The sequence below is a fragment of the Microtus pennsylvanicus genome, chromosome 1 (genome assembly GCF_037038515.1).
Source record: "Microtus pennsylvanicus isolate mMicPen1 chromosome 1, mMicPen1.hap1, whole genome shotgun sequence".
In the NCBI taxonomy this organism is placed as follows: Eukaryota; Metazoa; Chordata; class Mammalia; order Rodentia; family Cricetidae; genus Microtus; species Microtus pennsylvanicus.
The window spans coordinates 19,002,618-19,017,847 of NC_134579.1; positions in this window are offsets into that span (position 1 = coordinate 19,002,618).

Consider the following 15,230-nt stretch of genomic DNA (forward strand, 5'->3'; position numbering starts at 1 on the left):
ATAATCCAAGGGGAGCCAACCAGTAAGCAGCATTCCTCTACGACTTCTGTTTCATTTTGTACTCCAGGTTCTTGCCTTGAGTTCACTCCCTGAATTTCCTCTCTGATGAACTGGGACATGGAAGTATAACCAAAATAATCCCTTTGCCCATGAGTTAAATTGGTTAGGGTATGCATTACAGCAACAGAACAATATAAAGAAAAGTGGAAAAGAAATGGTTACCAGGTTCATAGGGCACTGTTGTGACAGGAATAACCATGACTCTTCAGAGAGTTTTCTGGTCTCATTTGTGACATTTGACTTGAAAATCCATTGAGTGCTCAGAATTTATTAAGCTGCTATGGGTATTGGGAAGATAAAGCTGAGAACAATGCAGATGCCAGAAGCCTGGTTTGCGAAGTTTCAGAGGGAAGTTTGAGAGTCTCTCAAATACTTATCAGGGTCATATATGTAAAACATGAATTGAGAGTAGTGTCTGGTCTCAGGGTAAAGAATTAGTGTGATTAATAAGAGATTGACTCCACTGAAGTATAGTACTTGTTTTGTTGCGAGAATGAATTTTCTTTGCTGCTGCTGAGAAACCAGCTGTTATCAAGAAGATCCCAACATTGCTGAGGTGAAATAGCCTGGGGATATTTCTTCAGGATCAGCACACAGAAGCTGTGGTCCACAGGGCCAAGGCTGCATCTCTCAAGCTCATCGCTGAACTTGGTACTATGTAAGAGTCTCACAAATTTTTCTGATTTTGAAGACATGAAAGCTGCAGAATAACTGGGTCATGGAAATCAGTGAAAAATCTGAGGATTGATAGTGAGAGATCAAAAATGCTCTCTGGTCATACTGGACACCTCTGGATAGAAGAGGTTAGAGAGAGAAGTTGTGACTTCTTAACATGGCTAGGGTAGGAGACCCTGAAGAAGGTCATTGGTCAAAGTGCAAGCTAAGATGAAAGGTAGAAGAGTAGGACCATGATATGTCTTCCAAGGACAGCATCAGGTAGAGAGAGCTAACCTGAGCCTACGAAACAAGTTAAATGAGTCTGAATGGCAGAGCCAGAGAAAAAGGGCTCCTACACTGATATTTTAATTGCTTTTTTTTATTTTTATTGAGCTCTACATTTTTCTCTGCTCCCCTCCCTGCCTCTCCCCTCCCCCTCCATCCCTTCAATCCTCCCCCAAGATTCTCCTGCTCCCTATTTACTCAGGAGATCTTGTCTTTTTCTACTTCCTATGTAGATTAGATCTATGTAAGTCTCGCTTGGTGTCCTCATTGTTGTCTAAGTTCTCTGGGATTGTGTTTTGTAGGCTGGTTTTCTTTGCTTTATGTTTAAAAACCACTTATGAGTGAGTACATGTGATAATTGTCTTTTTGTGTCTGGGTTATCTAACTCAAAATAATGTTTTCTAGCTCCATCCATTTTTTTTTTTTGCAAAATTCAAGATATCATTTTTTTTTTAGACTCCATTGTGCAAATGTACTACATTTTCCTTATCCATTCTTCAGTCGAGGGGCATTTTGGCTATTTTGGTCTATTGACCTTTAGTTCTGGGCTGCCTCTTGCTCAGCAGCTCCTCTTTTGCTCTGCCTCTGCCCTCTGAATTTATGGCCCAGTTTAGCCTGCCTGTCTTTTTAAGCTTGGAAGCTTCACCCACCTGCTTTCTCCCTTATACCTATAATAAAAATCTACTCCATATTTTAGGAGTAGTCATGTCCTCCTCCTTTTATTTATTTATTTTTTAACCTCTGTAGAGGCCCTGTGGACTCCACACCATGCATTCTGATCCCACCCATCTACCCTTCCCCTAGCATCGTCCCCTAGCCCAGGCCAATCGTTCTCTTCCAAAAAAAAAAAATCAAAATCAAAAGAAAAAATCAATCCCCAAGAAGTTATTTAATTTTCTTTTATTTATTTACTTGTGTGCAATGTATGACTTGGGCAGTCATTGTGCCATATGGAGACTAGCTGCCTACATTTTGTGTTATTGCTCCATTAAGAATCATACTGGCTTTCTCCTGTAATCAGATTCTAATAGTCATAGAACCTTCATCCAGTAATTGATGGAAGCAGATCAGATCTACAGCCAAGCACTTTGGTCAAGATCTAAGAGTCCAGTCTAAGAGAAGGAAGAGGGATTCATTATATGAGCAAAGGATATGAAGGTCATGGCTGAGAAACCCACAGAGACAGCTGAGCTGAACTCCTGGGCACTCACAGACGCAGACCAACAGCTAAGGAGCCTGCAGGTGACTGAACTAAACCATCTCTATGTGGGTGACAGCTGTGTAGCTTGGTCTGTTCATGGGGCCTCTAGTAGTGGTATCAGGATCTGTCCATGATACCACTATGGTGGGGTGCCTTATTCATCCTTGTTGCAGGGAGGATGAGCTTGATCCTGTGTCAACTAGAGATGCCCGGATTTGTGAGTGGGTAAGGGTCCAGGAGTAGGAAGACAGTGCAGGGAGTGAACAGGAGAGGAAGGAGGGAAAACTGTGGTTGGTATGTAAAATAAATAAAAATTTAAAAACACGAGTAGACAGCCTCTACAATCTGTCTGGTAGGGAATGTGCCTCAGGACACATGGGGATTTTCAGTCTATGAGTTAATTACTGCTGCCATTTTGAAGCACAATTATGAATGAGATTTGCATATTCTATCACTTCTCATCAATATTAATGAATGGATTATTACTGAAATTTTAATTTTCTTATATTAAAAGGAAAACCATGAGCATAATAACAGATATTTAAGAAAAGCATAAAATCTGAATTATCTTCATGGATTTATTATATTCTTGGGACTCTTTAAAGGCTAACATTTTTCTCTTTTATAAGTAAAAGTATTTTTTTCATATACAATGCTTAATGTATACTGTTAAACCTCCTAAGCAGTCTTTGAGTTCATTTTGCTTCTGTTTAAACAAAAGTGAAAGGCTTTCAATTTAACATAGTAAAATTACATATAACAAAACAGTTATCAAGTAAGAATTACAGTTACAATATTTATATCTACTTTATCTTTTATCATAACAATGGAAAACTATAACTATCTATCTATTCTTCAACTACATCAAAGACTCCAGAAAAATACAATATTACCTAAGCAAACAAGAAATAAACAACTTTAAAAACTCTAGAAATGAAAGAGACATCTTGCTGCCTGGATAGTCACCCAAAGTTCCTCTGTACCGTTGGGATGTCCATCTTTGGCCTACAGGCCCATAGTATCCAGCAGACATTTCCATGAAGCAGGAAATTTCAAAGGCACTATCTGCTGTGTCCTGCAGAATGTCTTGCACTCTTTCATGAATCAGGAACCCTGAAAGACCATCTCACATTTAGGCAAGTTCATCAGTCCTCTTTCTGCAGATCTTCTGTGTCCAGTTCATGCAACAGTCCAGGCAAGAGCAGTTTCTTACTCAAATGGCTAAACAACTCCATAAGGAGCCTCTTCAATGCCCATCCTCCTCTTGAAGTAGATTGGTGCTTTCAGGAGCAGACATGTCTCACTGTCATGAAAAGCCCTAAATTATTAAAACATTTAAAATGCCATATTCTGTAGCCTTTGAAAGATATGAGGAATGCCTATCTTAAATATATCTATGCACATCTAGAAAATCTAACATGACTACAAGCTTGATTATTATTAGTGATTATCCATTAACAACCTATATACATTACATTTTTACATGAATTACACAATCACAATACCTTAGTCTAGGTCAGAAATACATTACATATAACAAGATTGACCTTAAATTTATATCAATAAAGTCAAATCCATACCAATGGAAATTATTCATATCTATATCATATCCCCCTTTAAATGTAAAAGAACATTTATAAACAATATTTGGGAACATGGGCACAGTTATTTCTCTCCAAACTGCTTCCTGCTGTATGGGGGCGCTGTTAATCAGGTCTTTCATGGTAAAACCTGTGTGGTAGGTACATCTCAGTCACCAGTTGAGTGAAGTAATTTTTTGATGGTGTTCACAGCAACCTTCAGGAGGGCATGGTCTGTCATACCATATTGGGATAGAAGCAATCTACAGGGTCTCATCCACTGTGAAAACAAAAGAAGAATCTCTTTTCCAAAGTATCATATCCGTAGATCCAAATTCTGAAGTTAAGGTATTTTCAAAATATCTATTTTGGATTACTTCAGCAGCATTTATAAACAAATATCTTTTAGCAGCTGTTGCTCCTTCCTCAGCATTCAAACAATTCAAATAGAACATAATAGCATACAGTATCAAGATTCTCTGTGTATTTTCCATCTTTGTGCGGCTTTATTTTAACCTGTATTTTGTTTAATTTTACTTTTATTTTTTGAGACAGGTTCTCTGTATATATTTGTCATGGAATAACTCTGTAGACCAGGCTGTCCTTGAACTCTCAGAGATCTGTCTGACTCTGCCTCCTCAGTGCTGGGATTAAAGGTGTATACCACCACACCCTACTATTCTCTTTTTTCACTTTAAGAACTTTAACTTTTAGCCTGCATATATTTTTAACACACTGTAAATCATTTAGAGGTTTTCTTCATTTTTGAATCTCTCTTTACTGAATCTTTCTCTCTTTTTCTGACCACATGAGCCTTTAAATTACTGAGAAATATGGGTAGGATTAAAGCTGTGGCTTTGCCGGCTGGATCCAGCCCATTCCTTAACTTTTTGCGATTTCAGCCTTGTGGCTGAGGTACTGGCCAGAGCCATGTTCATTGCCACAACTCTACAGTGTTTCAAGATCCCTGCCAGCAAGCAAGCTGCAACAGTGTGTCCACAGACAACACTCAAGTCCTCCCTCGGTACCTGCCCCTCCTGCCTCAAAGAGTCAGAGTTTGGGCATGGAATCTCCCCTTAGGAATGGTTTGTTTCCATACCCAGGCTTCCTTAGAAAAAAATTAATCTTTTATTTGCAAGTAGTTATCAAGTAAGAAAGCTTCTAGGTTGGAGATAGGGTCATGTGTCAATATCTCTTCTCATCTCTAGGATCCCATTTGGTATAAGATTTATGCATCTGCCATAGTGTCCCTAAGTTTATTTGTATAGTTCCTGCTGTGGTTAGAAGCCTTGTTTCCTTGATGTTCTCCCACCAAGCTAGTCTTCAATTTTATCTCCTCTTCTGCTTCATTCCCTGATCCTTGAAGGGAGGGACTTAAAGGAAATATTTCATTTAGGACTGAATTTTACAGTGTCTCTCACTCTCTTCACGTTGTCTGGTTGTGGGTCTCTGTATTTGGTTATTTTGCAAGTGTCTTATTGAGAATTCTTGCATCTATCTTCATAAAGACCCACACTGGAGCACCGGACAGAAATCTCAAAGTCCAAATCAGGAGAAGAAGGAGAGAGAGCATGAGCAAGGAACTCAGGACCGCGAGGGGTGCACCCACACACTGAGACAATGGGGATGTTCTATCGGGAACTCACCAAGGCCAACTGGCCTGGGTCTGAAAAAACCTGGGATAAAACCGGACTCTCTGAATATAGCGGACAATGAGGACTACTGGGAACTCAAGATCAATGGCAATGGGTTTTTGATCCTACTGTACGTACTGGCTTTGTGGGAGCCTAGGCAGTTTGGATGCTCACCTTACTAGACCTAGATGGAGGTGGGTGGTCCTTGGACTTCCCACAAGGTAGGGAACCCTGATTACTCTTTGGGCTGATGAGGGAGGGGGAGGGAAATGGGAGGCGGTGGCTGGGAAGAGACAGAAATCTTTAATAAATAAATAAATTAAAAAAAAATTGGTCTGTGATTTTCTTTATTGTGCCTTTATGTTTAGTTATCAGAACAACTAAGGAATTGGGCAATCTTCCTTCTGTTCCTATTTTAAGGGATAATTTGAGGAGTATTGCCGTAAATTATTTGAAAGTTTTATATAATTTACATATAGAGTCCATCTAGTCCAGGGCTTTTGCGAGGGAAAAGTAGTATTATTTCCTGGTTATATTACACTAGAAGATATGCATCTGTTTAAATTGTTTGTCTGATCTTGGTTTCTTTTGGTAGGTCGACTATTTTGAGAAAATTACCCACCCACATTTTTTTATTATTTTTTGATTTGGTGGAATATAAATTGTTAAAGCTTATGTTGGGTCTGTGTATTTCTGTGGTGTGTATTGTTGTGTATCCCCTTTTGTTTCTAATTTTGTTAATCTGATCTTTAATCATCATTTATGTTAAGTTGCTTAAGGATTTTGCCAATTTTATTGATTTTTCTCAAAGAACTGTTTTCATTGAGTATTTGTTTTGTTTTCTTGTTGATGATGATATTCCTATTTTAATGTATCCAGGACAGAGTTTGACTTTCTTTTCTCATCCACTCTTTTGAGTGTAATTTATATTTTTCTTTATCACTTTCAGATGTGCTATTAAGTGACTAAGATGAGATCTCTCCAAAAAAATTTTTTTTTCCATATAGGTAGCTGGTGCTCTGAACTTGCCTTTAGGGACTCCTTTATTCTGTCCTGTAAGTGGCATGTGTTGGGTTTATTTTCATTCAGTTCTTAATTTTAGTATTGAATTGTTCAGTTTCCATGGTTGGCAAGCATTCTGCTCTTTTTGTTGTTGTTTATATCCTACTAGGGTGCATGATGTTACTTTAGTTTCCTTTTGTCTGTTGAGGGTTCCTTATGTAGTATTGTTGTTTTTTTTTTCACCCAATTCAGTGGTTGCCTGTTAAGCAACTGCTGTTCTAATCAGCAATTGCAACTCTACTTTTACCAACAATTTGCCACAAGGACCACAGACAGCAGTAGTCCTGCTCCTTACCCAATGGCTCACTCAAAGCCACTAAAGCAAATTTTATCTAGATCTCTACTCTTCTTTAGAACTACACATTATTCAAACACTGAAGTGAAATTCTGCTAGCTTAGAGAGGCTGAATTGTAAGTAGCTAAGCTCTCCTTGCTGGTGTCTCCTGAAAAACCCAGGAGACATTTTGTTCTGCTCCCACTCAAGAACCCTCACTATACCTAGTTTCTGCCTATCACTTCCTGTCAGCTAGCTGCTGGCTCAGCCTTCTGACCACAGGTTAATTTTATTTAATCAAACAAATGGAACATGTGAAATTAACAAACTATATTAGTCTTGAGAACCTCATCTGCATGTACTTTGGCCTGCTCCCAAACTCACCTGTGTTCCTTAGGAAGTAGGTTAAAAGATAGATCACAAAAATGTCTTGAAAGGTGAGACTATAAGATTGGGTCATGTATTGGAATTGCTTTATGAAAGACATAGAATCAGATGTATAAGAACCCAGGTTTTGTTCTATGTGAGAGAGTTTTGAGAACAAGAAAGGAAGTGTACCTTGTCCAGCCAATTCAGCTACCTTTCACAATGGGAGAACAGCAGCCAGCTTGGTTTGGTCAGGTATGGATTTCTTAGAAGCCTGCAAGTGCATGACAGGAAGGGTAAAATTGGGTGCTAGGATCGGCGACTGTTGTGGCATGGCACGGGAGAGAAGGAGGACTATGGAGGGGCTGATGGAACAGCTGGTGGGGGGGGGAAGAACAGAAGAGTTAGAAGTGTATAAGGGTAGCCCCAGCCAATCACCTTGCTTGTAGGGCGGGGTCACCTGAGGATATTTTTTACTAATAAATATTATTGGAGTCTTCTCCCCAGCCCCTTTTGCTTTTTTGTTCTCAGCTGGAACCTTGGGTTCTGTGAGTATTTTCCTTATTAAAGCTGAATATATTATTATAATTTTTGTCTGTCTTTATTTACACCGCTATAGTTTTCCTTAGATATGATAAGAGATAAAATAGATATAAATATTGTAACTGTAATTCTTACTTGATAACTTTTGTTATATGTAATTTTACTATGTTAAATTGAAAGCCTTTCTTTTTGTTTAAACAGACAAAGGGGAAATGATGGAGGTGGGTCTTGTATCTATCTGTTGCTTTCATTGGTTAATTAATAAAAACAACTGCTTGGCCTTTGATAGGACAGGAAATTAGGTGGGCGGAGTAGACAGAACAGAATGCTGGAAGAAAGAAGATGAGTCAGGCAGTCGCCATGATTCTCCCACTCCAGACAGACACAGGTTTGGATCTTTCTTGGTAAGCCAGTTAGTGGTGCTACACAGAATATTAGAAATGGGTTAGATCAATATGTAAGAGCTAGCCAATAAGAGGCTAGAACTAATGGGCCAAGCAATGTTTAAAAGAATACAGTTTCTGTGTAATTATTTCAGGGTATAAGCTATTCAGGCAGCCGGGAGATGGGGTGGCAGGAACGCAGCCCACCACCGCTCCTCTTATTTCAACAGAAGTGATTGTCTGTTGAGGTCAGAAAGGTGGAGGTTTGTTAGCAGGGTCTAGAATGGAAGTGAGGTGTTCCTGTGGCTTAGATGGCATAGCCAGGAATACGTGAGCAAGTGAACAGCTTGTAAGGATATAGGGCTTAGAGCATAGGTAGAAAAGGGCTTGGACATAAGGAAACTCCTTCCACCTGCCTGTGCACTGACAATAGTTAGAAAGCTCCTGCAGAATATCAAGATACAAGGTGTCCTTAGGTGGCCACTTTAGGCTATTATCTAAAGGGTACTTAGATAATTTTTAGAACAAAGGCAGACAGGTATGAGAATCTGTAAGTAAGGCATTAAGGTTTGAGGCTTTAGGGTCTCTAAAAGACTTCCCAGTGGGGAGGTTGGACTAATAGTTTTTGAAGGTTAGTTTCTCACAGCTAAAACTGTGAAAAGGCAACTAATCAGGACATCTCCAGAATAGTGTGAGGATAGAGAGCTAGGCCAAGCCAATTTGAGACCCATTGTTACAGGAATTGGGGGCCAGATAGGACCTTACCAAGTGCCCCTAGAGAACAAGAAGTCAGAACAGCAGCAATAGGACCACTTTCAAGTGGTCTGAGAAAAGAACAAAAAGTCCAAACAGCAGCAGCAGTGCTAAATCTGTGTCTTTAGCCGTGGGGAACAACCAGAGATGAATGTCAGTGAAGGACTCAACTATAGCCTTTAAGGTCGAGGTTGGGTGTTCCCCCATTTCTAGGAATACCGGAGGGTTCCTGGGAGCTAACCTGTCAAGACCTTGGGTTCAAAGAAACAGTTAAGCTGACCAGAAGGGAAAAACTCACTGATAGAAGCCTCTGTTGTTCTTAGGAGTTGGCCGCAGGACAGATGGAATGCAGCTTGTTGTGGAGAAACCCAATCTGGGGTCCTGGCCCTGGGAGAGGAGGGGCAGGAGAGCCTATGGTGTCTTGGAACCAATAAAATTATGGGGAACAAGCAAAAACAGATAACAAAACCCACAGCAAAGCTTACTTTAAGAGCTGATTAAGAGAGAGAAGGACACATGTTCAGGCCTAAGGAAATTGGTGCAGGGAGAGAGGGGCCGGGGAGGGAGTTAGTAGTTACCTCTTCAGAAGATGGATGAGAAGAGAGGGCATGGATCAGGAATGCCCAGCTTTTAAAGGCTGCCTAGTGCATGCACACAGGGGGTTATATAGCTGTAGCTGCATCATGCGTAGATATGTAATGATGGTGCATGTAAGTCTCTTAGGGCTTGAGGGTCCCGGATGGTTATATGAATTGCCTGAGTGCTTGATGGAACATGTGAGGTCCTGGAACCCAGAAGTGCTAGGAGTAAGCCTGGATTTGTAGGTAGCTACTCCTTGAGATGCCCCCCCCCCCCCAATTAGAGAATGTTTTCTTTACCCACCTTTCATGATTGAAAATTTTGCTGGGTTCAGGTTCAACAGTCTGGGCTCGTCTCTATGGTCTGTTAGAAATTGTAGACCATTAGTTCTGGCCCTTCCTGCTTTTACTCTCTCCATTGAAAAGTCAGATGTTATTCTAACAGGTCTGTCTTTATATATTACTTTGTCTTTTCCCTTTTAATAGTCTTTCTTTGTTCTGTATGTTTAGTGTTTATTATATGCTGTGGGGGCTTTCTTTTCTGCTTCAGTATTGTTGTTGTTCTGGATACTTCATGTACGTTGATAGGTATCTTCTTTAGACACTGGGAATTTTCATCTATTATTTTGTTCCTTTATTTATTCATTGTCATGATTTACATTTTGTTTACTATTGCCCTTCAAAGTGTTATCATGAGGCACCAAAAGCTTATGGAAATATGAAGGATGTAAACACAGTTGCATTGTTATAAACTACTAAAATTTTGAGGGTTTTTTTCCCCAAGTTGAGACTGGAGCCCAGGAAATGAAGCCTGCCGAGCAGAGCTGTACTAGTACTGTGTTATCGCCTCTCCTGTAGTCTCGGTTTTGACACCGACTGAGGAATGACACATTTACTGCATTTGATTTACTGGTCACATTCATTGTGACTGGAGAGGGTTCAGATTATTTACACTTATACCTTTCTTTATCTGTCATTTAAATCTTTGATTATTTTCTTTAAAATAGATTAAACATTTGTAACTTTAAAGCCAGTCTAACTGCTCAGAAGTAAGTCTAGATAATAGTCAGTCTCATTCTTACATAGACATATTTTCATTCATTTGAAAGAACAGATAAACATACTTCTCTTAAATTTGGTGTATACTTGTAATCTCCACTCTCAAAACTGAGGCAGGAAAGTCCTGAACACAAGGCTAACACACTGCACAGTGAAACTATATCCAAAAATATCTGAAACCATATAATATGTCTCCCTTTAAGATCACTTTCTTATAACAATGATGTAGACTTAAATTTCCTTTACATGGAAAGATATTGGATGGAAGGCACTTTACAACCAAATAATGTTTATTTCTTTATTAAATCACAACTTAATTATCCATGAACTTACTGAAAGTTAGTAGAGCTGCAATCATGAATAAAATTATTTCTGACTATGCCTATGTGATCTGTTGGTGAGGATATACTTTTAATTTTTTGAGAAAAATATCAGGGACTGCAACTGCTAATCAGGTTCATTTTGTTAAAAGTCTTTGCCAAATTGTCTTCCAAATGGTGGTGCCATTTTGCATCCCACAAGCAAATAAGAGTACTGGTTCCACATGTTCATCAGCATTTGGTGTTGTCAGTTGGATTTTTAGCCATTTTAATGAGTGTGGGGTGATAACTCATTCTTTGCTTTCCATGATGACATTAAACAGAGGGTATCTTTTCCTATTTTTATCCACCATCTGTGTCTTCTGTGGTGAAGAACCTTCTTTAATGAAGAACCATAATTATGTTTACTTAGCCTAATCCAAAAGCAATTTGTTAAAAGTTATTGGGTAGGTTGTAGAATTTCCAGGAGACAATAATGACTAGCTTTATAGACTGATCATATTTTCCCTCTGTGCTACTAGTTCACCAAAATTTGGAAATGGTATTCATGGTTTCTGTCACTATCATTCATAAATCTCCATCTTACTCTGTGTAAAGAATGTAACAAGCAAAAATATCAAGCATGTCAAATCCCGTTTTGGGTTGTAGATCAGGGTTATCTAAGAGATTCTTGGAACATTTCAGACTATTTCTATTGTCTTTGTTTTTTATTTTCTCACGAGGTGGGATATAAGTCCCTTTTGCTGAAGGCAATTTGTACTTCAAACACAAGGCTCAAAGTACCCTGAGCTGTGCTGACCTAAAGCCTTCCTCATGAGAACTTGTTTTTATGGTACCAGGAGATCCCTTGCATGTTTCCAAGGGAGGGAAGTAACCCAGCTCTGGTGCCTATGAACTAAAACAAGGACCAGCATTGCACAATAATGATAATGGTGCAGTAGTGACACACGTGATTGTGTGCTAGCAAAAGGCTCTATCGTTGGTTTTACAGGATGGGAATCATGCCTTTTACTAGATAATTTTCCAGCTACCCCGAGCTAGTAAACTCATGGTTCTTGGAGAAGAGAGTATACCTCCTACTATAGTAAAACAACATAATCCCTAACAGGAATCTAAATATCCTTATATTCACAGATAAGTGTAGTTATTACCCCTCATCAAGAAACTTCTCTTTGTAACACATGAAAACCATTACAGAAAATTACAGCCAATCAAAATGAAAAATTGTGAGCCCATTCCCAGTGGACACATTTTTCAAAACAGTTCACACACCTTAGACTCCAGAATCTTTACAAAAGGAGAGAAAAGATGTTAAGAACCAGAAGAGCGCAGTGTTGTCATGAGATCGTGTCTCCATGTAATGTCGGAAGCTATGACCATACGTTTTATCATAATAACTGCCTAAAAACGAGCTAATAAAAGACAATAGCAATAGATGTGTTAATGTGGACTGCTGCTGGAGCTCCTTTCACTTCTTCAGCCAATAGCCTTTAAGCTACCAGCCCACTTGGGCATGCTCTCTGGCTTGAAAAAACAGCGGTAGCTGTGCTCTCCCTCTCTTTGCTTTGGACCCTGCTTCTGGCTTACAGACGCTTTTCCTGGTCATGCAGGGAGTTGTTGTCTAGGACAGTGATCTGTAAGTTTTTCCCTTTAAATAAATAACCGTTTTATTAATCATAATTCCAAACTGGTGTGGGATTGTTTTGTGACTTACTCCCTTAGTGGACAATAGAAGGCCTAAGATGCATCAGCCTTACAGAAAAAGGACTTCAAACCACTAAGCAACATTGCAAGTAGAAGAAATATTTTTTTCCAGTGAAGAAAACATCAATCAACTAGCTAGCATCAAATGGTCAGCCCTTAAAACACACATACAAATAATATTTTACAAACTGAGCAAGCAGTATTATATATGTATATATGTACATACATGTATATAACAAAAATTAATAAAAAAGAAACCATGGTTTGAGAAAGCACAAGGAACATCTTATGGGAGGGGTTTAAAGAGAGGAAGGGTAAATTATGTAATTATATTACAACCTCAAAAAATAAAAGACATTTTAAAAGCAAAAATCAATATCTTTTCAGTCTTCTTTGTATAAAACTATAATTTTGATTATGGGCCTACTAATAAGAGCTAGCTCATCCATGCCCTCGATCTATATGTATAGGAGAATACCCTGAGTGATTCTCATTTTACCTGGAGGAGTAAGTATACACAGGTGGGACCTTTGCTCAAATACAGAAATGATATCCAAAATAAAGTTGAATTCTACAGAATCACCACTTATGTCTTTTTTCATTTTTCATGCCTGATTCTATACTGTATAAGTCTCTTCATTGCCTTGTGTCATTGATATGTGACCCTACATCTTTCTTCTCTCTTGTATTGAGTCTGGTGTCTCATTTTCCTATCCTTTGCTGTACAGGTCTTGTGAAATTCAGTAAAGAGTTATATTAATTATCCCCTACCAGGGTTCTGTTTAATTTCCAATGATTGTCACTTTGAAAGAAAAATACACACACACACACACACACACACACACACACATCACACAGACAAATAATTCTGAGACACCTGGAGTAATTAACCATGCATGGTTTACTTTATAAGATTACAGAATGTAGAATTTCATCTGGGAAACAATAGAATAAGATTGGACTGATAACAGTGAACAGAAAATATGTCAGCAGAAAGATTATCTTAGCTGCTTGGTGAAACTTCTGTTTCTATAGAGTCAAATGAACAGTTTACAACTAATAATCTTTTAGCTAAAATAACATAATTTGACCATCTTTATATTCCCCTTCTTCAACCTTCAGGACAATGTGTCCTCATCTACATACAAAGCACACATCCTCAGTGAGAATTTCCTTTATCTCTATGGAGCTGTTTACTAGAGTGTCATTTGCCTATGGGAAATTACCGTTTGAAATATTAAATGAAATTTTTCAAAATATTATAGATTTTATTGAGCATGTCATTCTGAGTCTTACAATGAAATCTTAAAGTAGTCCATTGTTTACAACTAGGTCATAAATAATTCCTTTGCTCAGTTCATCTAAAATTCCTACACTACCCTTCCACTAGTCACCAATTAGCTTCCTGTTATCAGTTATACTGCTGTATTTCAGCAATTAGTTCAAGACCCACACATTTTATTTAAGAATAAATGGTGCTATGGTGGGGGTAGAATAATGATACAAAGAAAACACTTGGTTATAAGAAAGGAAGCCAGGCGGTGGTGGCGCACGCCTTTAATCCCAGCACTCGGGAGGCAGAGGCAGGCGAATCTCTGTGAGTTCGAGGCCAGCCTGGTCTACAAGAGCTAGTTCCAGGACAGGCTCCAAAAGCTACAGAGAAACCCTGTCTCGAAAAATCAAAAAAAAAAAGAAAGGAAAACAAATGAACTCAATTGTTATATTTCAATAATGTAGGGACATGAACTAAAACTTGTAATAAATAGATCTTGTTACTACCTGTGATTTCAGATATTCACCAGAAGTCTGGGAGAATATGTTCTTCCAGGGAGTGAAGATCATCATATGTTTCACTTCCTCCAGACCAGCATTAACAAGTAGGTAGACAACAGATGTTGCTAAAGCTACTGTTCATTTTATGTGGCTAACTTCCAGTACTGAGCAGTTTCATTATATAAAATCTTAAAGCAACAAACCTTTTAAACATAATTTCTGGAATGGTTTGGTATTGTGTTAAATATTTTAGCAAAGTATTAGTTCTTATAACTCACAGTAGGCATATGTTTTAAATAACAATCATAATGGTTTATATTTTCAGCCCTTGCTTTTAGCTAAATAACTAAGCTATATTAATATTGATTGTAAAAAGTAATCCATAATGATCCATTGTTCATAATTTGAAAATGTAGCAGAGCATTAATCCCAAGATTAGAAATATAGCATTTTGTGTTGAAGCCTACACAGTTTATAACACGTTGATTTGCAAATTAAAGTTATTTTAAATAGTCTTTGCTCCCTAAGAAATGCTTGACTTTGAATAACTCTGAATTTATATATGATCATGTAGTAAGAAAAACATTTCATAACTCCTTGGGTTTCTTACTGACTTCTAGTATTAATGTCACATGGTATGTTTCAAAAAAACTCATTGGTACTTAGATAATCCTGCAACAGCTTTCTATGCATGAAATTATAGTGAACTCTTTCAAGAAAATACAGCCAACTATACACTTTAGTGGCTTTTAATGGATGATCATTGATTAAATTAATGTCTTCTTTCAATGTTCATCAAGACCATAAAAATGATTTAAATATGAAGAATTGAGGCCAGGGAATATTGAAATTCTATTTCTAAATCAAAGCAAGCATTGAAAAAAAACACTACACCATTCATGAATCTTAAAATATATTACTAACTAACTCATACTTTATGTACACACAAAAAAACTCACATAAATAATAGTCATCTTAAGTGGTAGCTATGTTCAAAT